Here is a 25,976-nt window from a genome sequence, read left to right on the forward strand (position 1 = left end):
TACACAGAAATACCATGGGGCATTCAGGGCTGAGCTGGTCAACTCACAGTACTCTTGAAAGCAATAGGCTTCTAGCTTCAAAAGGTATTCCCAGGTTGTGTCATCATTGGTCTTTGAGTCCATACCTCAGCCTCAGCCAATACTGCAGCCCTTCAGTTTACTGTCTCAGCAAACCATATCCAATATCTAGCCCATAGCTATCCCCTGGTACCACCATTGGCTCATTTACCCCAGCTGACGTCTGATATTATAGAAAGAAAAACAGGCTTTTAACAATAACTCAACCATTCTACACCCGAAGCTTAGTTAAATCCACCATACTTTTATTTGGCCTCTGTGTCTCCAGTCTTGTTCCACCTCGACTATCACATGTGGTGCAGCCAGACTAATCTTTCCAAACAGAAGCAAAGCTGTGGTAGTCGCTATGTTAATACCCTTCACTTCTTCTTTGGCTGACTTGTCTACCCCCAAACCATTCTAATCTCTTTCTCTCTTTCTTCAGGACACAGTTCAAACACTTGAAAGTGGCTTAGCAGTTTTTCAGACATCTTGAATCTGTGTCTTAAGTCCATCCTCTCCCTTATTCCCAGTTTGTACTCTAGGCTCCCTCCAGACTAAACACCTTCCAGCCAATGACAGCACACTTGCTGCCCCCTCAAACCACCACAGGCCTAAGCTGGTGGAACCACAGTTCCCAATACTTGTCTGTTTACTGAATTCCCAGTCCAGGTTTTCTTTCACCTTTACCCTGACGAACTGGTCTCAGCAATGCCTCCAGGAAGCCTCCCAAAGCCCAGAAAAAAAGTGGGTTAGAGTTTGTTTGGCTTGACAACAGCAGCTATTTACTCCTGATGGCACAATTGCATGTCCAGCGTGGGTTTCTCCATGACATTGCTGAAGGCTGAATGGAAAGACAGGGCTTTAGAATAGTTGGTGTTACTTTACAGTACTTACTGATAGTATAAACACCAGTTAAAAGACTAAAGCATCTAACTAGTCATAAAAGATTGTAAGCATGACGTCACTGTAAACTAAAGAGTATTGTCTGCAGGGATTACACTCACACCTCCATAGCCTTGCCCATACTGCTGCACAGGGAGCAGAATCTGTCTGTGTAGCATCAGCAAGTGTTTGTTTTTGTTGCTTGTCACTGGGAGCTGAGCAAACGATTACAGATGGGGTAGTGATAAACAGGGCAGCTTTGAATCCTTGGCATTTGCTTCCATTTTGCCTCTACACTGGCTTTGTTTTAGGATTTTATCAAGCAGTGGAGTGCCTAGTCCAAGTGTTTTGGCATCGCTTAAATAACCACATTTTTATTAAATGCACAATGAGTCAGTCTCTCCTCAGTGTCTATAAAGTAGCGTCTAGTAATGGTTTGGACATGCTGCTTTAGTATGTGTAAGAATTCTGAAGAAGCCAGATCTGGTCCTTTTCCCCACCCTCCAAGGTACCCGGGAGCTTTAAAAATCTGGCTTAAGCAAAAATCTTCTGGTATGCCCTGAGAATTTGCTGCATGGGGTGCTGCAATTTGCAACAGTAAAGAAGGGGTCTGCTTGAAGTGTGTGCAGTCACTACTCACACTACTCACCAGATCCTGGCTCACACAGAACTAAGGCAAATAGGGACATTTTGCATAATATATATATATATATATATATATATATATTATATATAAATGAAAGGTCATTTCAGACAAGAAAGATAGTAGAGCAATCTTCAGATATTGTGTGATACAGGGAAAACAAAATTTTGAAAGGGCAATGATACTGACAGCTCCCTGGAAGCTGAGAGCATTTTTTTTTTTAAATGTAAAGCTTTTTTCATACAATATATTTTAATCATGTTCCCCTTCCTACCTCTTCCAGCTCCTCTCCACCTCCCTATCTACCCAGTGTCATGGTCATATTCTTTCTCTTGCTCTTGCTCAAAACAAACAAAAAACAAACAAAACAAAACAAAATGAACACAGCACCCCCCCCAAAAAAAAACAAAGCAGAACCTATGGAGTTCATTTGGGGTTGGGCAACTATTCCTGGGTATGGGGCTTGCTCTGGAGTGTATTTAATATATCCAGTGAGACTTTCCTGGTGATACAAATGGCCTCAGAATGGAGAAAAGGAGAGTGGTCCAGATATGATTGCTGTCACTCCAGCAAGATATAACTAACAGCATATGGTGGGAAGGGTCAGCGAAATTATGATCTTACCACAAATATACAGTCCTCCTCGGGAACAGCAGGACAGCTGCTGGGAACTCCAACTCCTCTCAATAGTATCTGAGGTCTTTTGACTTCCCAGGATGAGCTACTCCTTGGATTTTTTTCTTTGTGTTGAAATAAAGGGAGGAATCAAGTCTGTTTTATTGGCTGATATGTTCCTAGCATGTCATAAAGTTGCTGGCACTTAATAGGTGTTAAGTAAATATATGTTGATTGACTGCCAATCTGGAAAAGGTTATAGGCATCATATAAAATTATCTCTTCTTTATGTGTTCATAAACACAGAAATTGGGGTCAAAGGAAGAGTGGAGTGAAACTGTACATCAGTCTGGCAATGAGACTAAAAATGGACCCCACATTTCTGAACTTCCAGCCCAGTCCTTCTTGATATCACACCAACCGGTGTTGTCAGGCTTCTATTTTTGAGTTCGGGATAATGAGGTACTTCTGTGTGACCTCATTGTTTTCTATTTGTCTGCCACAGGCTGTGGTCTGCCAGACAGCAACTCATTTAAGTCATCATCTTGCAGCCAGTGGCGTCCCTGATTAGAACAGTTGAGTGTGTTGTCTGTAGTCTGTGTCCTATTTCAAGTGGTTTGTTTTTACTTAATTTATACTTCACTCCAAATGAAGCACAACTTAGTGCCATGGAGAAAAGAATGGCCTGACAAACAGTCACTGCTGAGAAACAGTTAAGTCTACCCTGCTGTAGCATGCATTGAAAAATATTTCACATGGAAAAAGCACCAAGGTCTGCTGGTCAAGCTTTCTGAAGTATCTGTCTGCTGTGAAGGTTCCTGGCTGTGGCTCCAGTGAAATTCGTCAGTGAGTGCATTGTCTGGGTGTCAGAATATGTGTTCTGGGTAAAATAAAGAGGAGTGGAACAGAAATACCAGCACTGGTAAAGGAAAGTTGGCTAGACGCAACTGATCACAACTGTGCATCTGTATGACACCTTGCTTCTCAGTGTGTGTTATAGTAATGTGGAATGTCTTATCCCTAGATAAGGGAGGGCACCTGGATACAATATCATAGTCCTACATGTGGGTCACTACACACAGGGTGGTCTAGATACGCGATACTCCATGTAGGCACATACTTTGAACACGTGGTCCCCAGCTGGTGGTGCTATTTGGGGATATTCTGGGAAACTTCAGAGATAGAATGTAGCTGCAGAAAGTAGGTCAATGACGGTACATCGTCAAGAATATCTTGTCACTGGTTCTTCACGTATGTCTCTGTTTCTCTGTGTATGAAGAAGTGAAGGCCAGTGTTTGTCTTGTGCTTTTGCCATACTGATTCTACACAAACATAGAGTGCTAAGCAAGCATGAGCTCAACCTTGTAAAACTATGAGCCAAAAGAAATCCTTCTGCTCTTAGATGCTTTTTATTGATAGTTATCTAATCACAGCAACAAAAAGCTAAGTAATACACAGAAGACACAGACTCAAAGTTACTTCGTATATCTGAGTTAATTTCTCCAAGTATAAATGGAAATAATGCTTTACTAATTCCTTCATTTCATTTAGTGATAAAACATGCATGACTGCACTCAGGAATTCTAAAATGCCACATACAGAAATATTTGCAAAGAAACATCAGTGTCTCACCTAGATTTTTCTGGCTAGTTTTATAAGCTTATGATGAGGTTAAAAAGTCAAAGAGCCTCATTAGAATATGTCCAAGAAAATCAAGAGACAGCAGGATAAATGTTTATATTTCTATCCACAATCACTTTTATTAAGTACTTACCACATGCTGTTCATTGTATGAGTATTATATGACTGTTATGAAATATTGAGATGACCTCTATTTTGCAAATGAAGAAAACAGGTTCCCAGAGGTCAATACTTAGCTGAAGGGCAATGCCAATCACAGAAGTCATGGGGCTATAAAGCAACACCAACACCTACGTGCTAGAAGTTGTTGGCCAGAAAGTTGCTGGCCACAGACACCAGAGTCCCTGTGATTCTATTGCTGAAATAAAGTACTATGATCAAAAGTAACCAAAGGAAGGAAGTTTATTTTGCCTTATGTTTCCAGATGACTAGAATCATTAATGGTGAGCATGATATGTCAACAGGCAGTCACAAGTATTGACAGCAGAAGCAGGAAGCTGAGAGCTCACATCTCAACCATTCACAGGAAGCAGAGAAAATACCAGGAAGTGGGGTGAGGTTGTCAACGCTGAAAACCTACCCTCAATGGTGTACTTTGTCCAGCAACGCTACATTTCCTAAAGGTTCCATAGCATTCCCAGATAACACCATTCACTGAGAACAAAGTGTTCAAATGCATGAACGTATGGGCAACAGTTCTCATTCAAACTATAATAGACCTTCAAAATTATACAGGTTACCACCATTAATTTCCTTTATTTACCCTTCTACCATAACTAGATGGTAATACCTTATTACTGAAAACACCATACATTCTCCTATAAATAACACCACAAAAACTCATTGGTTCATTAAGTTGGACTTTGGTACAATCATTGCCAAGGCCTGTCATGGGTTCTATTGCTGGGATGAGTAGATGAGTATATGTGTTGTGTCTATCCAATAAAAGTCTCTGACACAACACCATGAGTACTCATGCTCCCGTGGAGGGCTCCTTGTTCATGCCCACATGGTAAAGGCCAGAAGATCACAGAGTAAAAACAAAACAATGTGAAAATGGGATGAGAACTTGGTGGGTGGAGGGGGTGTTAAGGAACCATTCTAAATATATGCCACCAATCAATATCAAATTTAAGTTTGTTGTAAGCAGATAGCTATCAACTACATGACATGATTCTTTTTCATTGTACTGATTTTTTACATAATAGCCTTTGTTAATTCTGCACATATTTAAGAAGAATGTGTATTTTCACCTTGTCGATAGAGTATTCTCAATCTCATTAAGTTGGCTAAAAATGTTGTTCATGTCTTCCCTTTGTAGTTTCTGATGTATTGGACTATCTTCAGCAACTTCATGAGAAGAAACCCATACCTGACATGACTTGGGTAACCACGAACCAGAGACTAGATAGCCCAGGGACCTATGATAAAAACAAAAATGTAGCAAAAAAAAACGACTCCTAATGACATGCTGCTATACTCATATATCAGTGCTTTGCTCAACCATCATGAGAGATGTTTCCTCCTATAGCAGTTGGGAACAAGTATAGAGACTCACAGCCAGACCTGGAAAAAGTAAGAGACTCTAAATGGATGTTTCCATCAAATCCCTTCCTTCAGGGTTCTGGAAGGATAGAGGATACCAAGAAAACAAGGCCCTGTAAATCAACAGGACTGATGCACAGATGAACTCAGAGAGACTGGGACAGTTTGCACAGGGCCTGCAAGGATCTGCACCAGATGGGGTTCAAGAGCTTAAAGGAGAAGTAGACACATGTCCCCATCCCTAAACCAGAGCAATCTCCAATTGACAACCACTTGTAAATGATAATTTAGTTTCTTCCAAAGGAATCTGTCTTACTGCAAAACAAACTACTCCTGAGGGTGAGAGGCATGTCCAGCAGTAGATGAGTGACACTCAGTGGCTTCTTTGGCGGCCCCTTATCTCATAATGTCATGTCAAGGTTTTTCCTAAAAAAAAAAAAAAAAACCTATTATATTTTTCATTTTTATTTTCATTTTATTTATATGTTTTCTTCTTTCCTTTTGCTCTACAGGTCTTTGTGTATATATTATGGCTTTCAGTCTAGTGGTTTTTTTTTTATGGGATTCCTGAGTTTGCAAATGAGTAGGTCTCTGTTTTGTGTGTCTTCTCTTGGGCTCTTTTCCTTCTGTTTGTTTTGTTTAATTCAGAAGTGTTAGTTTTTGTTTTATTTTCTTATATTATATTGTAATATTATCTCATATATTCCTTTTTGTTTTCTAATGAGAGACAAAAGGGGAGTGCATCCTAGTGGGAGGGGTGGAAGTAAGAAGTTGGGGGGCACTGTAAATAGGCTATGTTATGTGAGGAAAACATCTATTCTCAATAAAAGAAAAAAATCTTCAGCAAAATGTGTTTTTCTCCTTGGGTTTCTATTAGGTTTTTGAAGTCTTTCATTTGCCAACTATGCTTCAAATTATGGGTGTGTCTTCTTGAATAAATGAACCTTTATCATAGGAAGTACCCTTCATTATCTATAAGGGTATTATTTGCTGTGAATGGTGCTTTGTCTGGTTGTACTACAGCTCTCATGGTTTTCTTCATACTAGTATTAACTTTTGTTCTTTTTCATATCATTTTAGGTTTAATCTGCAATTTATATTTAAGATGGTTTTCATATATTCCATGTGTATTATAACATACATTTGCTTTTCTATTCAATTCAATTTGAATATCTCCTGTATCATCTCCTCTGTACATGCAGACGCATGACATTTAACATAACGTGTTTAGATTTAAATCATCACTCTGTTCTTTGGTTTACATTTGCCTCATCTGTTCTTTGTTTCCTCTTCCTTCTCCTTCCTCTCCTCCTCCTCTCTTTCCCCTGGTCCTCCTCTTTGTCTTCTTTATCTGGGATTTGTTCTTATTTGATTGGACAGTCATTTTTCTCTTAATGACCACAGTTCTGTTTTTCTGTAGGCTTTGACCTCACTGTTTTCTGTGTTTTCAAGTACTTCAGAGATAACACAAGACACTTGCCATCATAGGTTTCAATTAGATCTCTTCTGGATTTTTGTTAATGTGTGTGTGTATACACAAACATATGTTTCTTCTGCATATCATAAACACAAAGCTGTATTGGTGTTTTTTTAATAGCTAAATCCTTTCAAATGGATTTAAATGATAATTTTGCAATCTCTTACATAATTTACTTGAGTTATCTACAAGTTTAATTGTCTTAATTCCTTTGTTTTCATCTGGTAACATGTTTCATCAGTCTGAACAGCTTTATCTAACATTTCTTGTTCTAGTCTTCAGGAAAGGATATTTTATTTTCCCGTCCTTATCTGTTTTAAAGTCTTTGTCTTCATTTTTAAAAGGAGGCTTCACTCATTATGTACCTAGTTTGACAATTTTCTCCTTTAAATATTTTACCACCCTAGGTTAATCTGATTAGATGCTTGTGAATTTTTTCTTTTAGGACAAACAGCTTTGCTTCTGTTAATTACTAGTTCTCACTTTTGCTTTCCTAATGTTTCTTTGACTGTAATGTTTTCTAGATTCTTAAGCTGCAAAGTGAAGTCATTAATTTGAGACATTTCTTATTTTCTAGCTGTTTATAGTCCTCACATTTTAAGTACAAATTTCGAACACGTCATTGTGGTCACAATGTTCTAGTCTTGCAATATTGCCTTGAGGGTCCTTCCTAAGATGTGTTCTGTATCCTTTGTTCCTTGGTATAGATCCAATTATTTGTATTTGTTTGACTTTTGCAATTTCTTTTTTTTTTCTGAATTACGGTTTTGGAGCAATTTGATCACTTCTTAGTATAGTTATTTTTGTGACTGTTATGTTTGAGACTTGTCCAACCTATGGAATCTGTAAGTTTTTAATTATAATTTCTGTAGTTTCTCTGCACATGAGTGTCAGTTCTCTGACATCTTGCTACATGAATCCTGTGGGCTTTTCCTTAAATTTGAAAAACAAAACTTGTCTGTCTTTCTGAATGTTTTTTCTTTCTTTCTTTCCCACCAGGAATGTACTTTATATTCAAGATCAGCTCCCAGGCACGCCCCTGTCATCAAGCCAGACATTTTCATCACGGATATCATATTTATCTTTAAAATATCAATTTGAGTCATTTAAAATCCCTTCCATGTATTTACTTAATATGATCAGTGTTGACTACAGTCTGTGAACATTTCAAATGCATTTATCATAACTATTATAATTCCTCATTTCAGGAATTTGAAGAATACATCAGTTCAGGGTTGAATTTGATGATGGGCGTTTTGGTTATCAGGGATTATATATACCTGTTTGTTTTTATGCAAGATAATTTTTTGTTGGATGCCAGACACTGTAAAAATTTACATAGTTGCATGTATACTGTGAAGTGAATTGTACCCTAGACGTACAATTCTAAAAATGAAAAATTCAAGGTGATCCTAGGGAATGCCGACAATCCAAGATGATCTGTCCTTTTATAAATGGCGGACTTTAGATAGTGATAGAAACCCATAGGAAAGACATTGGAGGACACAGGGAAAGAAAAGCAGTGGTGTGGGGGTGGAGGATTGAGGGTGGAGGGAGGAGGGTTGGTGGTGCCACATTAAAAAATGAGGCTTGGAGTAATGTCCCTGCAATCCAGCAAGTACCTGAGGTGCCAGAAGCCAGGCAAAACTACCCACCACCCCCAACACACACACACACACACACACACACACACACACACACACACACCTGTGTACACTGGGTGGGTACACACACCTCCAATTGGACAAGACCACAAACAACTCTCACCACCACTATCACCAGGGAGCACGGATTTTGGATGAGTTCTGGCATCCAAAAGCTGTGACAAAATAAAATTCTGTTATTTGAATCCGTTCAGTTTGGGGACTTTGTTATAAAAGTTTTGGAGCCCAATACACTGCATTCTCATTTATATCAGAGTTTTGTCCTGTAGTTGAGTTACTCAGAAACAGCTTGAACCTCAGAGTTTTGTTATTAAACTTTTCTTAGAGGTGGTGGAATGCCATTTATTCTAAGGTTGATTTTACTGCCCTCCGGAGATGAATGCCCCTCCACCCCCACACTCAAACGCTAAAGAGAAATAAATGTTAAAGAGAAAATCTTTATTTTGAATCATAATTTGAGTCCACAGTGGGTGGGCATCCCTGCCTTGGGCCTGAGGTAAGAACAGCCACATGCTGTTAGGAGCATGGACCAACTGTTCACTCCATGATAGCTAGGGAGGAGGGTGTCTCTTGATCATTTAAGGATGGGGGCCTCAGTGACTTACTTCCTCTCACTAGACATAGCATCTGTCTTAGTTGGGGTTTCCATTGCTGTGAAGAGACACCATGACTACAGCAACTCCTACAAAGAAAAACATTTAACTGGGGCTGGCTTACTGTTCAGATGTGTAGTCCACTATCGTTGTGGCAGGAAGTATGGCCTCATGCAGGCAGACATGGTGCTAGAGAGGGAGCTGAGAGTTCTACATCTGGATCAGCAGTCAGCAGGAGGAGAGAAAGATACTAAGCCTGGGTTGAGCTTCTGAGACCTCAAAACCCACTCCAAGTAACACACTTCCTCTGACAAGGCCACAGCTACTCCCACAAGGCTACATCTCCCAATAGTGGCACTCTCTATGGACATATTGAGGGCATTTTCATCCAAACACCCAAGGCTCCCAAAGCCCACTCATTTAGTTGCAAACTCATCAATTTATTAGTCCACTGAGGAAGATTACAGCCTCAAGGTCTAAAACGACCAGACTACCAGCTGGGAACCCAGCCTTCAACTTAGGAGCCATGGCGGGGGTGGGGGGGGGTCTACACAACACCTATCCAGGCATGCCTCTAATGTGCATTTTTATTTTATTTTGCAACATCTTAGAATAAGAGTGTCTTAGAAAAAGAATACATATCACTGAAGGCAAAGTCATATGTGAACACAAATGCTTACTGAAATTAAAAAAAAATAAGCAAAGGGACTGGGAAGATGGCTCAACAATTAAGAGTAATTATTGTTCTTCTGGAGGACCTGAGTTCAATTCCCAGCACCCACATCAGCTGACTTACAACCATCTGCAAGATACTCTGGCACAATAGTGGCACAAAAAGTTGAGGGGGGGGTAACCAACTACTATCTTATTTGACTTAAGGCCCACACCATGAAATGGAATCCATGCCCAACACTGCTTGGGGGGCCAAGAACCTAAGATTAGATAAGTCATGGATCTAGGGGAAAGCAAAATACTACTGTTCTGCTAAAGAAACATAGCAATAAAATGACTCCTAATGGCATTCTGCTATATGCATAGACCAGTGCCTTGCTCAGCCATCATTAAAGAAGCTTCCTCCTAAAGTGGATGGAAACAAATACAGAGTCTCACAACTGGACAATGGGCAGAGACTGAGAGGCCTTAGAATACTCAGTCCTAAATGGAATGTCTCCATTAAATCCCTCACCTCAGGGCGCAGGGAACTCTGCACAAGAAGATTCAGAAAGATTGTGAGAACCCGGGCAGATGGAACACATCAAGGAAACAAAGCCTTTTAGAGACATGTGAATTCATAGAGACTGTGTTAGCAGGCACAGGGCCTGCACATATCTAAGCCAGATGAGATCTCAGTGCTGAGAGGAGAAATAGATACAACCCAGAAGCTATCGCCAAAATTGATAACTGCTTGCAAAAGTGAAACTAATTTCCTGCAACCGGTGGTTCTTGGCCTCACAATGCTTTTTCTGAGCTTTTCTTTTCCTTTTTCTTAACTTACAATACTTTTGCTTATGTATTATAATTTAATTTTTTTGTTTGTATGGGATGTCTATGTATGCGAATGTGTGTCTCTACATCTGAATATATTTCCTATGTTTTTTCTTTGGCTCTTTGGGGTTTGAATTGTATTATTTAAAAAAATTCTGTCTTACACATTTGTTTTTCGTTTTAATTTGAGTTCTGATGGTGACTGGACAGGTACCCAAATTTTAGTCTCCAGGCCCCATTACATCCTTATGAAGTAGTGATTGAGGCAGCCCACTCCAGTGAAAAGAATATTGACTTGTTCACCAAAGGGCACATGGCCACATCCTATCTACTAGCAATTCTTTCTAGGATTTTGAATGACTCATTTCTCCCTCAGTGTTCTCTGGGTCAACTGGTACCAGAGGACAAAGGATAAGTGTGCCTTCACTTTGCACTTATTGCCTGTGAATTGATTATGACAGTTCTTACCTTCCTTAACACTGGGCTGCAATGAGACTAGTAAATGCTATCAAATGTTTCACAAGATTGGGAAGGAAATTTTATTTCTGCTAGTGCCCCATTTTCCATATACCTTTCCTAAAAATTCATTTTCATTTTTCCAAAATTAGCAGCATCTCACACACTACAGCCATACAATCAAATTCTGGCCCTGTCTACAGAAACTCAAGATGAATTGGTTCTCAAAGAGGATTTTGAAATTACACAACTGAGTTATCATTTCCAGAAAGTTCAGAGAGATGAACATTTGTCCAACCCTCACTTCCGTCTACATCAGGCAATTTATAACAGCATGGAAACATGGCTTCAGGCAAAGCTTTAGCCAAAGTTCTTTCCATTTGCCAAGCCCTTTGGTTAAGATAGGGCATCTGAGCTCAGCGCAGAGGCTAATTTGAACTTGTCCAGACAAAAATCAAAGATGGAATGAAGCATTCTGTACTGTCAAGAAATTGAACAGAACATAGGCTCTTCCAGCTATGTTATGAAAAGGTTTGGTTAGTTCTAGTTCAAGCAAGAATCACATACTTCCAAAGTAATTTGCTAGTTTTTAATGCAAAAGTAAGAGGGATACTCTTTACCAAATATAGCAGACCAATATTCTTATGTGCTCTCGTACTCTAGAAACTAAAATTGCATGTTAGGTATTTGAGCATGTATGGTCCTCACTTTGAAACTCATCATCTATGGTCAGAAATACCCTGTCAGCATGGCTATTGTTTAATGGCAAAATCAGCATCCCAAAATTTGGAAGACCAATTCTGGCTTCATTTTTACCTCTCCAGGACAATGGCGGGCACATAGTGAATGAAAACGTTTAGCAGATAATTAAATAAAGAAAGGACTCATTCACAACTATCTTCACACTAGAGTTCCTCTGTTCTCTTGTTCTATAAATGGAACTCTCCGATCTTTATTTTTATTAGGCATAAGGATTGTCCCATGAGCCATTAGTAAACCAGCAGCTGTTCAAAACAAACAAAAAATAATGTGTTATTCTTTCATATTAAAATCTCTTAAAGCCAGGTGTTAGCACCTCCCAGCTCTCAAGAGTCAGAGGCAGGTAGATCTCTGTGAGTTCAAGGCCAGCCTGATCTAGAGAGTTAGTCTAGGACAGCCAGGTCTACACAGAGAAACCCTGTCTCAAAGAAAAAAAAGTCTCTTGAAAGCATTGAGATTCAAGAATAGGGAACTGGAGAGATGGCTTTGTGGTTAAGAGCACTAGCTGCTCTTCTAGAGGTCCCGAGTTCAATTCCCAGCAACTACATGTTGGCTCACAACCATTCGTAATGAGATCTGGTGCCCTCTTCTGCCTGCAGACAGACATACAGACAGATCGCTGTATACATAATAAATCAGAGAGAGAGAGAGAGAGAGAGAGAGAGAGAGAGAGAGAGAGAGATTCAAGAATAAACCCTGAACCACCCAATGTGTGAATAATGATGACCTTTTTCATATTAGCTCTAGTGTGCTGCCCTGGAAGTGTTGAGGGTCTGTTGTCCTCGTTACCCCTGGGGTCAGCTCTCTGGCCTGCCACAGGTAGCAAGCAGTGAGACAGGGAGGACATCTTTTCCTCACCCATGCCACCACGTGGCAGATTGGGAGGTGGGTAGGGGATCAGCTTTGCTATTCTTGCACTCTCAGAGCCAGCCCACCTGCATTCCCGACAACAGGGCCAGCTCTAGTCTGCTGCCCAGGTAAGGTGCTCACCTGTGATAAGGTGTGGGACCATCGTTTCTGATTGTGGGAGCCAGCTCTCCTGCTTCAGTATCAAGGGAGGGGCAGAACCAGCTATCCCAGGGCCAGTGAGGGGCAGGGTCAGCTCAGCAGGACCTTCGGATTTCAACACATTTGGTTCCTAGGTCCCCGGGGTAACACAGTGGTAACACAGACCCCAGCTACAGTAGGACCATGGACCCAGACATGGCCCTTGGCAGCAGCTGGGACCCCAGCATCACCATAACACTGGTGGCAGCACAGGCCACTTAGGTCAGTATGGCCCTGGTAGCAGCATGGCCTTTGAACACCAACATGGTCTCACGTGGCTGACCAGACCCTGGGTATCTGCATGAACCTTGGAGGTAATAAGAGCCAGACATCAGCTCAGACCCTGGCTGCTGTAAAGCCATGAACCCAGACATTGCCCTCAGCAGCAGCCCTGGCCCAGATGTCACCATGGCCCCAGGTGACAGTGCAGGCCCTCTGGTTTGGCATGACTCCTACAGCAGCATGGCTCATGGATACCAATGTGGCCCCCGGCTGCCCAGACACCTGGCATCAGCATGGTCTTCAATGGCATCAGGAGCCATGGACATCAACTCAGACCCTGGCTGATGTAGGACCACAGACCCTTGGCTGGCCTTCTGCAGCATCCCTGGCCTGGGCAACACCATGGCCCCAGATGACAGTGTCAATCACTCATCTCAGCATGGCTCTCTCTGTGGTCCAGACATGGACATCATGAGACCTCTGGTTCCACCATGGGCTACCAGCCATCAACACTGACTTGGGCTATGGTAGGACCATGGACCCAGACATTGTCTTCAGCAGTAGCCAGGACTGGGCTGTCACCATTGCCCCAGTTGGCAGTGCAGGCCACTCAGATTGGCATGGCCCTCAGACAGAAACCTGGCTCCAGGTGGCAGCCTAAACCACAGGTCTCTGCAGGCCCTCAGTGTCAACAGGAGCTACAAACATCACGTCCTGTCCCCTCAGCTGTGATAAGGCCTTGGCAGTAGCTCAAGTCTGTCAATGACCCTGGACTCAGGTGGCTAGCAGGCCATTCATGTTAGCTGGTTCCTCGCCATCTTCACCTCTTCAGATCTGCCTCTCCCCAGTCCATGAACTGCTGTTCCACCTTTCTCTTCTACCTCCCAACCCCGTATCTGCTCACCCAATGATGTCTGACTGCCATAGGCACCAGGCAGTGACACATGGCTGAGACCGGCCCCCACCTTCTGCCAGGCATGGCACAGAGCTGTTGCTGTTGCTGTGCTGTAGCCAGGGGCTAAAGTTCCAGGGCAGCTCCTGGTTGAGTCCTCTTCCAGCCAGCCCCTTGGTATGGGGGGTAGCTGCCGCTGTGTCAAGGCTCAGGGTTAGAGGCCCCAGACAGAGTATCTTCATTCCCCCCCTCCAAAAAAAGAGAGGGTTTTTATATCTATCCTATTGGGCAGGGCTCAGCAGGGTCTGGTACAGGCTCTCAGAGGGAAGAGGCCTCTTACTCTACTTGCCCGTGATGAGGGGGTTCTGAAGCACCACAATGGCTTGATCCCCGCACAGGAACATCTTGGAGATGTAGCATTCCTATTGACAGTTTTTTAACTTTTAGGCATCATGATTATTCTTCAAACACTGTCATATTTTGAAAGGTTAGAGGGTAAAACTTTAGCACATAAAAATCACAATGGGATATCACAGTTAGGTTCCTAACCACATACATTGTATATGCATTTTATTTCTATATCTATAAAATACTCTGGAAAATTCTATTTCCTACTTTTTAAAAATTGGTTTTTTTTTATTCTTTAAACATATGCACACACATAACTGAACATAACTGAACCATGGCCTTTTTCAAGGCTGTAGGGAGAACTAACTTTATTTCCTGGTCTCTTAATTTTTGCTATAATAGTTAAGACAAAATCAGATATGGGGTAGAACAGAAAAACTACCATGACACACATACACACACACACACAGAGAGAGAGAGAGAGAGACAGAGACAGAGACAGAGACAGAGACAGAGACAGACAGAGAGATTTATTTGCACATTGGCTCTGTTGAGGAAAGTGCTTCCTTGATACTGTCCTCTCTTCTCCCCTTCCCTCCATCTCTTCCCTTCTCTGGGAGTGGGTTTCTTTTTCTTTTTCTTGTACTTGAAATCACTACATTATTTCTATTTATAGAAGCCTTAAGGAGATTATCATAATTCCCAAATGCTTTACTAATAATGATAACATTCTTTTGTTTTGTATGAATTTATCCTCAAAATAATAAGTATCCATATTTGAACAAACTAAGAGAACTTTCAATACACTTTCAAGTTGATTGGTTTCTTGATATTTTCCTGAATTAAACTTAGAAAATAATTAATCTCTATCTGAAGTCTCTTTTCTTCATTTTCAACTTTACTATTTTGTAGATTAAGAACTGGGGTCTATAAATCTGTGTTTTAAAACACACTACATAAATTATCTTGTTACTGGTTTATAGACCCTGCAACTTGAAGATCAATCTCCTGTACATGGTAAATGAATGACCCAGAGACGGATATTAGGGTTCAACCTGAAGATCAGGGAAGCAAAGCAGGCAAGCTATCAGAGAGCTCCTACCTCTAAATGGGTTGGGATATTCCTCTCCTCAACGTGGTTGGAGAGCGAATGCCTGATACTGAGACCTTGCTCCTGTCTTATATACCTTCCTAATGCTGGCTTAAAGGTGTGAGCTCTGTTACTCTTTTAGACTGATTCAGTCTCATGTATCCCTGGGTGGCCTTGAACTCAGTGAGATTCATCTACTTCTTAATCCTGAGTCCCAGGAATAAAGGTGAGTACCACCACCTCCTAGCTTCTGACTGCTAGGATTAAAGGTGTGTGACTGGCTTCTATGGCTGGTGGCTGACTTTGCTTTCTGAATCCCCAGACAAGCTTTAATAAATCATAAATAATATATCACTACAATCTCCCTTTATCCTCTGCCCAGGAAGTTGACTAGTAGGAATGTTTCTGAAGCTAGCACCAGTTGATAATCAGCAGTGTGGGAACTGTCACTAAATACAACAATGAAGAAAGGGAAAGAGAAAAGCAGAGCAGATGGACGTTAATGGAATGGAATGAAACTGTCTCAAGCCATTATGCTAGACCATCTTTGGAATGCACTTACATTTTAGAAGGTCCTTTTTTCTCAAAAATTTGTAGATATTCTTCCTACTTTTATGCAAAATTAATTTCTAAAATTCATTTGAAATTCTGCATTTTCATGATGATTTTGTATCCATAAGTTTATTATAACATGATAGGATATTATGAACACAGATAATATTCAAGGGAAAATAGAAGCTGTTTGGAAACTGCTCAGAAATTAAGATACAGTGCCCAAAGTCATACACAGACAGTGCCATAACTGAGCCCTGATAATTTCCTGTCAAAAGACTACATTTCCCAGCTTTCCTTGCAGACTAAGAATGCCATCCTTGTGCCTGTATGGAGCCTTATCCTGTCTTCCTCTGTAGGTTTTTTGGCCTTCCACTCACAAGGCAGGCAAGATACAATCCCCTTTTTCATCTGCACCCCGACTCCCTGCAGCAATGAACAAATACTGTTGCGCCTAAGGTCAGACCTGGCCTCTCTTTCCACTTTGGATCTATCTATAGCTGCTTTTTTACAAACCTAACAAGATTGGAGAACCAGTTGTCTTTCTAGTGATTAGAAGTGGTGACTGTGGTGTGTTACATTGCATGCACTGGCTTATCGGACTGGATACGTGAATCTTCACAATTCCAAGTGGGACAGAAAAGTCTGCTTCTCCTGCTGGAGACAATGCTAAGGCTAATCACCTTTATGCCTGGGAAAGCCCGCACTCATTGATTTATGAAGGACAGCTTTGCTTTGCTCAGAATGGCATTCTTAGTTGGCTGTGTGTTTAAAATCTGAGCTTCGAATGCGTCATTTCACAACATCCTGACTCACCAGCTTTCTGCCGAGAAGTCTGCTAAGCATCTGTAAGGATTTTCTGTTTGTGTGAGATAAACAGCTTTCCTCTTGTTACTGTCTTGACTTTGACAACTGTATCTTTTCCATTAATGTTTCTTCTCTAAGATTTGGGGAGTTCTCAGCAATCAGTACGTTATAAACTTTTAAAGATATATTCCCTTCTTTTCCTCTCCCTCCCCACTGTTCTTTCTCCCCTGTTTAAGAATTCTGTCTCTCTCTCTCTCTGCCATCCCACTCTACCTCCCTTCTCTGGAAGTTGTGTTATTAATATTTTTTGTTGGTTTTGTTTTTTCACATGTTGATGTCTCACTATCTCTTAGTCTGTCTTAACAATTTTTTTTCACTCTTTCCTTTTTCTTCCTCAGTTAAATAGCTCCAAATGATCTATCTTCAGGGTCACTGACTCTGTCTTCTACTCTATCTTGTCTGTTGTAGATATTCTTCCTACTTTTATGCAAAATTAATTTCTAAAATTCATTTGAAATTCTGCATTTTCATGATGATTTTGTATCCATAAGTTTATTATAACATGATAGGATATTATGATATCCTATACAAAAGGTATCTATTTGATTTTTCCATTCTGTCACACTCTAATGCAGCTGCAGGACTTGCATTATTTGTTGGTCTTTTCAATACTTCTTATTTTGAATAAAACATCTTGTTTGTTTCATTGTTTTCCCAAACGTGAGTTTTCTGTGCCTTGAGTTCTGTTGTGCCTTGTGGAGCTTTTTTGAAGGTGGTTATTTTGAATTGCTTGTCTGACATTCTGATAAACTCCATTCTGGAAGAACTGGCTAGTGGCACAGTATTAGTTCTCTTGGGTCATATTTTCATGACTCTTTTGGCCTCAGCAGTGCTGTATTGGTGTCAGTAAAACAAAACTGTGAACATCTTTCCCAGCCAGTAGTGGTCTTAGATATGATGAGGTTGCCTCCAAGATTGCAATGAAGCAGGAGGGTATGGGGGAGGTATCACATGACTCCTGCTGGTTGTGTAAGGGAATACTGGGAGGATTCCAAGGTTGATGGGCATACTATGAAGGGTTTGAGTTAGCATGAGTTCACTGTAGTATCTGGGAGTTCTGGGCTCTCAGAGCTTGGATAGAAGATTAGTGTGGGGGCAAATGTCTACTTATCAAGTCTTAGCTGAGTCCTTGTTGAAAGTATGTTATTAGGAATGTAGACTAGTGCAGTTCCTTGCAGGTGTTCAGGAGCTCTCCCACTCTGACATAAAGTAAGTCTCTGGGCAGGTAGGACTATCCATGAACTGTGGTTGCATATGGCTGGGACTGTCTCCCTCATGACCGCTCCAGGTTTACAACTAAGACTGAGGCCTGAATGGTGCTTCTGGAAGTTTAGATAGATACAGTTTGGCAAGTCTCTGAGTGGCCAGGACATCTTTTGTCTTAGTAAGAGGCCCGCTAGCCATGTTGCAGAACCTCCTTAGAGTCATCTTCCAGAACCCACGTTGGTAAACCTTTCAATTGAGGAATGGGTTGGCAAATGATTCTGGTGTTAGAACCAAGGTCATGTGAAGCTATAGCTATCCACAGAGGATAAAATCTATTTCTGACTCTGTACATGGTCAACAAGCTTACTGGGTTGGATGTGAGCCTGGCATCCTAAAATATGTGTTTTCATTCTAGGGCTACACAAGGATTTCACTGCCTGCAACCTGGGTCTTAAAGTCCCCCCAACCCCAAAAAGCACTTTGTGTATGGATGGCAGTCGAATGATGGGGGAAGTCCTTCTGTGTATGTTTCTCTTATTGGTTGATGAATAAAACACTGTGTGGCTAGCAGCCAGGCAAGAAGGATAGGCAAGGTTACCTTCCATAGGAGGAGAATTCTGGGAAGTGTAGGCAGAGAGGAGTCTCTATGTGAGCCCAGGAAGAGAAGATGTGTCAGGTGTTCTCCAGTAAGCAAAGACCATGGGAAAATACATAGATTGATAGAAATGGGTTAATAATTAAGACAGAGCTAGCCAATAAGAAGCCCTAGCCACTGGCAACAGTTTAATAATTGATATAGCACCTGTGTGTTTATTTGGGGCTGAGAATGGCAGCTGTGGAACCGAGCAGACAATCCTATAACAGTTGAATGCTTGTCACTCTGGGGATGCTTGCTGGGAAACTCTTCTTTTGCCATCTTGCTGACATTACTTGGGGCCTTACCATCTTTCTGCCATTGTTCCTGACCCATTGTTCATTAATATATGTATCATCTCTGTATCAACTCCACTTTTTAAAAATGTTTTTCTTTATACAGTAAGGATGGTTCATGCTTATATCTCAGTACCTTTTCCAGCCAGTTGTCTGATTATAGAAATCTAGCATTGTTTTCTTTTATCCCCCAATCTTTTAGTTCCTTTAATCAAAGTTGAAGGAATTTTCTTCAGTACAGTTCTTTTGAGCGCTTTTGTGTTTTCTTTTTTTGTTTGTTTGTTTTGGTTTTTTTGAGACAGGGTTTCTCAGTGTAACAGCCCTGGCTGTCCTGAAACTCGCACTGTAGACCAGGCTGGCCTTGAACTCACAGAGATTCACCTACCTCTGCCTCCTGACTGCCAAGATTAAAGGCATGTGCCACCACTGCTTTGCAAATGATAAATTCAAAGCTCAGAATTGAAAACTCTTGGTAACACTGAAATTGACTTTGAAAAGATCCAGAACAGATCCATTCCAAATGTCAACTTTGTAGAAAAGTGCCAATTCTTCCTTGAATTTACTAGCAAAACTCAGAGGTATAATATGATACAATTCCAACCTCAGTATAAAAGACAGGAGAACTTGATGAGACTAGATATCAGAATAACAACAAGAACTATGAAAATGGTTCCAGGAAGTAAACAAGGTCAAAAAGGCCAGAGACCACCCACTTAGCATGCTAGGAGAGCCATCAAGTTCCAAGCCCTCAGTTGCCCTTTGGGTTTGGTAGGCTACACAGATATTCATCTAAGTGTGACTTCAAATACCACCCTGTGTTTAATCATCTAAAGATTGCAAACCATATTTGGGTCAGCCTTTTCTCAAAAGCTATAAACTACATGTGGAATTTTCATATCATCCCCAGCATTTCCTTTGCTTGAATTAATGGAAGCAATTTGAAGTACAAGTGAATCAATAAAGTCAGTCAGCTACTAATATGGTTATCATTGGCTTTAAGGCCAATGCGAAGTTAGCTGAGATAAATAACTTATTTTCATGTAAAATAATTAGTTCTAAGTAGACTAAAAAACATTCTAAATTGATATAAGCAAGGTCATGTGTAAAGCAGTGTCTACTCTAAACAGAGTAGGATAGAGACAAGAATAAAAATTTAAAAATCAGTCTTATCAATAATGTCACCTCAAATATTACTGTCTCTCAGACAAGTAATTCAGGATTCTTAGTGGTTTATTGAAAATCCTCAATTTTACTGTGGAGGAAATGGTCAGTTTTAGCACTCCAGCCAAGGTGTCCCACTCATTGCAAATTCATCACCCCCTTGAGGATGTACTGACAAAGGGCTTCTATTTACAGCATTGCTAGCTTTGCTAGACATATAAAACCCTCTTCGCCTAAAGAATTTTGACTTTATGTTTATTTATTCCTTATTATGAGTAATAGGTGGTCAGTATAAAGTTCTCGGTAAGTGAGGAGTAACACTGTGCTCTAGTTTTCTGGTTTTTTCAACATCAACACTAGCTTCTTTTGAAAATTAGCCTCAGTACCAACTTGCCAGTCCTTTCACTTCTGGTCATCAGTCCATTTTTGAAACATTGATGCTAAATTTTAGAAAGTGGCATGGAAATGATTCTACCTGTTTCAGTCATTGCATAGGGATTAGTATGTGGAAGGAAGGTAAGAAACACTTATCTGGATTCCTTCTTTAGATGAACGTCTCTTCAATTTACCCTCCATATTTTCTTTTATTTTAAGATCAAGATTTAATTTTATTTCGCCTACGCATCTGTTTGTGTGTATTTGTACCTATGGAGGCCTCGTGATGGAGCAACAAGAACATTAACCTTTAACCACATTTTCAAAAATAGCATTATCAAACTTACCCTTACTCTTCACACTTCTTAATATGGCATTCTGGTTCCTTTGCTAACACTCTCCATTTCCATTTTCTGCCATTCATCTCTATTTCTATGATCCCATTTGTAATACTAAACATGTTATTAAAAATGTCTACTTCTTTTGTAATTCTATGTTATTTATGGTGATGTTTTCGGAACACCATTTGCTTGACAACAAATAATTCTTTCCAAGTTGCTCATCTAACATATTTTCTTTATAGTTTTTGTAGATTTGTTTTTTTAATTGAAAACTTGATATCATATTTAGAGGTCTTCCCATAAGCAGTTATGTTTATCCATATTACTGTGTGTCTGTGTACATCTCTCCTTTGGGTGTTGTGAAATCCTTGAGTATGGACTAGCTGACTTTAGTGTTATCAATGCCCTGTACAGTATCTTGGCAAATGGAAATCACACAACTCAGCTAATACTTGTCAAAAGCACCAGCCTTGTTCTATCCTCTTATTGCTGTTTCTTGTTGTTTGTTTGGTTTCTTGTTATTCTTATCTGCACATAGAATTTTGTGTGCTTAGCTTTAGGATCAATAAAGCCAAAAGAAGATTATGCAACAGTTTATATTGAAAAAAATTGAGTTTGTAAATGATTATACTATTTAAAATGAACTTTTGATTTAAAATTGTATTGTGTATTGCTATGATAATATTTCAAAAGCCCACTCCCTATTTGGAATCAATTATAATCATGGATATGATGAATATGCAGCCTGTATTTTATACTTTTTATAAACATGTACATATCAATGCATACCTTATGCCGTCATTCTGTTTTATAAATATTTAAATGCTATCATACTATCTTCCCTTTTTAAAGTTACATTTTTGCTTATTATTTATAACTGTCAATTCTTTGTACGTGTGCGTGCGTGCGTGTGTGTGTGTGTGTGTGTGTGTGTGTGTGTGTGTGTGTGTGTGTGGTTTTTCCAGACAGGGTTTCTCTGTGTAGCCTTAGCTATCCTCAAACTCCCTTTATAGACCAGGCTGGCCTTGAATTCACAGAGATTCTCCTGCCTCTGCTTCCTGAGTATTGGGATTAAAGGCATACATCATTACTGCCTGATTTATAACTGTTAATTCTTATAGCCTATGTTATTTTATTTATGTTATTTATTTATGTTATTATATTCCCAAATATAAGTTACATCTAATTTAGTCATTTCTCAGTTAGAGGGTCTATTCTTAATCCTTACAATAAATGTTTTTTTTTTACAATAAATGTTTTAATAAACATAACTATAAAAATTTTCTGATGCCCAACTGGGTTTATCTACATGTTATATTTATATGTTTTTTTATTTTTTGTTATGTTTATGTTACAGGTGTTATGTTGTTTTCTGATTTAGTAATTGAGGCCAACTTGCTCTATAAGGTTGTATTAGTCAATTTTTCATTACTATGAAAAATATAGCATAGAAAAATTATTTTAGTTTACTTTCTGTTTGTGTTGTAAACATAAATAAATAAACAGACAAAAATCAACTTAGGTGAAGGAACAGGTTTACTTGGCTTCAAGGCCCCAGTCCATCATGATAGAAACTCAAGGTAGTAGTCTATAGAAGGAAACTGAAGCTGAAACAGACCATAGAGGAATTTTTCTTATTGGCTTACTTTTCCTATGACTTCCTCAACTACCTTTCTTATATATTCTAGGCCCACATTCTCAGAGATATGCCATTCACAGTATGCTGAACCTTTCTGCTCAATCATTAATCAAGATAATGTCCTGCAAACATAGCCACAGGCCAATCAGAGGTAGGTAATTTCTCAATTGAGCTTTCCTCTCCTGCACGGACTCCAGATCATGTCAAGATGACAAAAACTAACCACGCATATAACAAAAAGAAGTTCATTTACCTCCCAACTTAGAGGGTCAAAGGAATGGCACTGACACCAGCTTGGCTCTGGCTAGAGTCCTCTTGACATCATGTGATGGTACGTAACATCACAGCCCATTGCATAATGGAAGACGCACTTTCTAGTGGAAGTGAGCACACTGCCAGACAGGAAGACGAAGAGAAATTCAGGAGTTGGGTTCAGGTTTTTATCACAACTCACTTTCAAGAGAACTGAGGATTCCACAAGAACAGTAGTTCTTAACCTTCCTAATGCTATGACCCTTTAGTACAGTTCCTTTTGTTGCGGTGATCCCCAATCATAAAATTACTTTCATTGTTACTTCATAACTGTAATTTTGCTACTGTTATGAATTGTAATGTAATTTTTCTAGAGATAGAGGATTGCCAAAGGGGTCCCACAGACTGAGAACCACTGTACTAGAGCAACATTACTACTTTTTGAGGAAAGCTTTCTGAATCACCCACAGACTTCCCATTGCAAGTCTCCTCTAAAGTCTGCTCACGAAGAAACAAGAACAGATCACATTGGAGATTACAAAAACCATATCTAAACCACAGCAGGCATTTTTATAGGCTATTAGAATATGAGGTAAATATACCTCTGCAAAGTATAACTGATGGTTGGGCCACACTAGAATGCCACACACACCTCTTTTGTCAATCCACTTTGTGCCTGTCTCATTTTCTGGCTCATAGTTTGGTCACTGCATGGGCTTAAGACTATTTGAGAGAGATTTCACTAAGATCAATAGTACTCTGAGGTCTTTCTCTTGCATTTGGCCTCAGTCATTTCAGAATCGTGTTTGGGATCATCAGCATTGATGGAAACATTGGAGAGCATACCACTACAGTTTGTGCTATGTGCCCCCATTGTGGCTGGCTGTTGTATCTAATCATAAAGTTCTGCCATTTTAAAGTAACCATAGCTGTCCCTAGACTGGATCCTGTCTCTTCTGTGTTAACAAAGGTATGCAGATTCCTTTCGATGTTCTTCCACAGCCTTCAGATGCTCTTCCTGCCTAGCTTTCTCTCCTCCAACAAGAACCTCTGGTGATAACAGTCTGAATTCCTGACAAGACCCTCTAATACAAGAACAGGCTGCCAGCTCGCCTACTTCTCTATCTCCCTGATGTTTCCCAGAGCTTCTCCTAACCGTAATCTGGCAGTGATGTACTGATTAGCTGATTCATCACCCTCTTAATGTTTGTGCTTTGGGAGCCCTGGGCCATAGCCCTGGAAAAAGATTCCATTCACTGCCTCCACCCACCTGAGTCATCACCAGCAGCCCTGGCACCTGGGACATCCGCCCTCTACAGGTTCAACACAGACTCATGTCCTGGCAGATTCTGTCCTTTTGACTTCCAGGGTGTTGGCCTTTTAACACCTGGATAGAAAATTTGGGTGGAGTGCACATACCATGAATCATCACAGAACAGACAGACACTCCCTAGGCTGAGAAATAACACTTCCAGGCAAGTTTCCAATTACCTACTATGGCCACAGTCCCTTCAAGGGACGAACATAATTTTACATGTTACAATAGTACCGCCACCATTGCCATCACCACAAACAGAACATTGTCTAGCCTGGCTTCATATGAGGATCTTGGCTACCAGTTCACTCTCCTAGTTGACCATAAAGGCCATCGCAAAGCTTATTAATGTTCAAGTACCTACCCGTCAGAAAAAAAAAAAAAATGAATGGCTGCAGGTAGGATGAGCTGTGCTCTTTTTCCTCATTGAGGTGGCCATTTAGAAATACACTGTGAACTGAGGACAGAAAACCATGCATCATATATGGACTAAGTAACTTAAGGGAACTCTAGGCAAGAATAGGAGATTCTAGAAGACCTGTTATCTTTTTTTCCCAAAGATATCTTCCCTCAAATGTACCTTTATGAGCAGCAGAGTATTGCTCAGTTATCTTGACCCTGTCTATATGTGTTATGTGTGTGAGTGTGTGTGTGTGTGTGTGTGTGTGTGTGTGAGTGTGTGTGACCATAAGTGTGTTTATGTGTATGGGATGGACATGTGTCCACAAATGTATATAGACATATAGGTATGTCTATATAGACATGTAGGTATGTGAATGTAGATGCCTGAGAACATGCTCTGGTGTGGTTCTTCTGGTTCCATTTTTTTCAAGGCAAAGTCTCTCCCTGACCTGGAACTCATCTAGTAAGTCAGACCAGCTTGGTAGTGAGCCCCAGGGATTGACGTGTCTCAGCCTCTCCAGCACTGGATTCACATACATGTGCTACCAATGCCTAGCTTGTTAAAGTGGATCCTGGAGAGAAACCCAGGTCCTCATGCTTACAATGCAAGTATTTTACCAGCTGTGCTATCTCCCTGTAGGCCCTGATTATTAAGTTTTGCATAGTGTGCAAAGTAGTAGGTTTCATCGTCATGTTTTTTATGAATAAATGTCAACATACTTTATCTTTATTTGCTCTACCACCAACTGCATTTCCCTGTTCTTCCTGCCCCCGCTTGTCCCCTTGTTACTTCCATAGTCTTGTTTTGCTTTCTTATCATATGTATCCAAATTCTTGGGGATTTTTTTGCCCTTTCCCTCCCTTGCCCTTGTTCCCTCCCCTCTTATATTTGCCTTTATAATTTGGTAACTTACAAACATATGCAATACTCTTACACACTTGCATGTGCACACACACACACACACACACACACACACACAGACACTTAAATTTACATTGCACATATGAGAGACAACAGCTGATTTGCCCTTTTGAATCTGGTTTACATAAATTAACATAATTTCCAGTTCCATCCACTTCCCTACAGAGGTCATTGATGAACTCAGCTCATGAGGTTTCACAGGAATGTAAGGAATCTATGAGTGACTAGGCCTGAGGCTGCTCCTCTATTTGCTGCTTCTTAGCTCTTCATATTCTCTTGTTTGAGAACTCTCTATGCAGGTCATCAGCCCATTTATGGAGTGGATAATTTTTATTAAAATATAATTACATCATTTCCTGTCTTCCCTTTACTTCCTCCAACAAGTTGGAGGCGTTGGGATTTAAGTTTTTAGATCTTTGTAGATCCTCAATATTTAATCTGCTGTCTGACATAGAGTTGATGTGATGATTAAAGTTAGTTATCCACTCAATAAGCCATTGAGCACCTCTGTGAGGGATTTGCTTTTTAAAAATTTTGTTTTCTTGGCCGGGCGTTGGTGGCAGGCCGGGCGTTGGTGGCAGGCCGGGCGTTGGTG

The 25,976-nt window shown here is 40.4% G+C and overlaps 1 long non-coding RNA gene across 2 annotated transcripts in view; it reads left to right on the forward strand.

Moving 5' to 3' along the window:
- Positions 1–16,295: 16,295 nt before the first annotated feature.
- Positions 16,296–25,976, forward strand: part of LOC103163930 — a 31,921-nt gene continuing 22,240 nt past the window's right edge. The window contains exons 1-2 of one of the 2 annotated variants that reach the window (XR_004769957.1): positions 16,296–16,430; positions 22,540–22,641. This is a non-coding gene — a long non-coding RNA (uncharacterized LOC103163930). The other variant, XR_004769956.1, reaches the window with a different exon arrangement.

Source organism: Cricetulus griseus, chromosome 4 (assembly GCF_003668045.3).
Source record: "Cricetulus griseus strain 17A/GY chromosome 4, alternate assembly CriGri-PICRH-1.0, whole genome shotgun sequence".
Taxonomy (NCBI): Eukaryota; Metazoa; Chordata; class Mammalia; order Rodentia; family Cricetidae; genus Cricetulus; species Cricetulus griseus.